The sequence below is a fragment of the Sinocyclocheilus rhinocerous genome, unplaced genomic scaffold, assembly GCF_001515625.1.
Source record: "Sinocyclocheilus rhinocerous isolate Xijiao unplaced genomic scaffold, SAMN03320098_v1.1 scaffold2953, whole genome shotgun sequence".
NCBI lineage: Eukaryota > Metazoa > Chordata > Actinopteri > Cypriniformes > Cyprinidae > Sinocyclocheilus > Sinocyclocheilus rhinocerous.
Window position 1 is genome coordinate 74,692 of NW_015658760.1, and position 2,028 is coordinate 76,719.

General features: G+C 36.0%; 1 long non-coding RNA gene across 2 annotated transcripts in view; it reads left to right on the forward strand.

Annotated features, from left to right (window-relative positions):
* Positions 1–2,028, forward strand: part of LOC107722981 (uncharacterized) — a 38,484-nt gene that overhangs the window by 35,652 nt on the left and 804 nt on the right. The window lies entirely within an intron of this gene.

The window sequence follows — 2,028 nt, forward strand, 5'->3', positions numbered from 1 at the left end:
GTGTGTGTGTGTGTGTCTGTGTCTGTGTGTGTGTCTGTGTGTGTCTGTGTGTGTGTGTGTGTGTTTGTGTGTTATAGCGCTCTGGTTTTCCCTGCATGCTAACAAGGCCTCGTTTCTTTAAGGCGCTGCCAGAAATGAGCATGTGAGTGTCTGTGAATGAGAGAGAGAAGGAATCTGTGTGGATTTTGTGGGTGTTTGTTAGTCTGAGTGTGAGAGAGACGGGAATGTTAATGTATTCAGAGTTCAGAGACGCGCTGAGCAAACATTTGCTTTCCATCGTCTGGAAAAACAACACAAATGAGCAGAAGACAAAAGCAAGTGTCCTTGAGGCAGAAGATAAAGGCCAAGAAACACAAGAGTGTCTTTAACCCATTCATCATGTTTCTCATTCATCAAACTCCAGCAGAACTCAGTTCTTCTGTCATTTTGATACGTTTCTCTGAAAACAAGACTTTGTATCTAGATTTGCTATTTATATTAAGATTAGCTGTGAGTATATATGGCTTTATGTGAGTATATGTTCAGTATACGAGTAAAATTGAGCATGCACATAATAGTTTTTAATTAGTGTTAGTAATTAAGATGAATCATTTGTATTCCTCGTCTGTAAGATAAAAGCATCTCCTAAATCAGGGTTTCCCAAACGTGGCTTAGTGAAATTATGAAAAAAAAATGTAAAAATTAAAATTAATAAATAATTTTAAAATAAAACAATTTCTTTAAAAAAACTATATTTTAAATAAAATATACAAATATTTTATTTGTTTAGCTGCATGTTATGTGACATAAAATTAAAATCAATTAATATTTTTTTTTTAATTTTTTTTTTATAAAACCTAAAATTATTTTATTTGTTTAGCTGCATGACGCCATCATTAGCTGATATCAGAGAACCATGAACATGTGTTGTTAAATTACTGAAATCATAAGAGCAGCAGACGCTCATCAAACACTGAACTCGGTCAGCGCCGGTGTTTTCATAAAGCGTTGGGCTGATTCATACACACACCATTCATATGATAAACACAGCCATTATCTGCATTCCGCCTCCGCAATTATACAATCTAATGAGCGCTGATGGGAAGCGTCTGCTGGAATGTCTTTGTGTGTTTGTGTCAGAGACCAGGAGCAGATCGACACAGTTTCTCAACAGTATCAGAGCAATAAACACCTTTAACTGTAAATAAGAGGACAGTTCGAGTCTGATGTGTGTTTGACTCGCTCGAGGGTCACACACTCACACGCGCGTGTTTTGCAGGTCATGTCTGGTGTGTGTTCTGGTTGTTGTTTCAGCTCTGTGTGTTTGATTGTGTTCGAGAACATCAGTCCTGTGATCGTGTGGGAAACACATGCACACAGTGTTCGTTGGGTTCGTTATGGCAGTGATTACGAGCTGTAATTATGAACACATTTACAGCTCAGCGTTATGATGGATCTGCTGTGCTGTTTCAGACGTGTGGAGCTGATGAACGAATGTTTGAGCATAACTGGCCATCACAGACAATTGATTCATATGACTGATTCATTTGTTTTCAAATTTTCCAGTGTTTTGAGTTGAATTGAGTTGAAAAATAAATCAGCTTTCCATTGATGTATGGTTTGTTAGGATAGGACAATATTTGCTCGAGATCTGGAATCTGAGGGTGCAAAAAAATCTAAATATTGAGAAAATCATCTTTAAAGTTGTCCAAATGAAGTTCTTAGCAATGCATATTACTAATCAAAAATTAAGTTTTGATATATTTACGGTAGGACATTTACAAAATATCTTCATGGAACATGATCTTTACCTAATATCCTAATGATTTTTGGCATAAAAGAAAAAATCGATAATTTTGACCCATACAATGTATTGTTGGCTATTGCTACAAATATACCCCAACGACTTAAGACTGCTTTTGTGCTCCAGGGTCACAATTATACACATATATACATATACCCGGGTCAAAGACATTAAGATGTCCGCATCAAGAGAAATTTACAAAAGTGATTTTATGTCCATAGAAAGCACATTAAATGTAAGTAAAG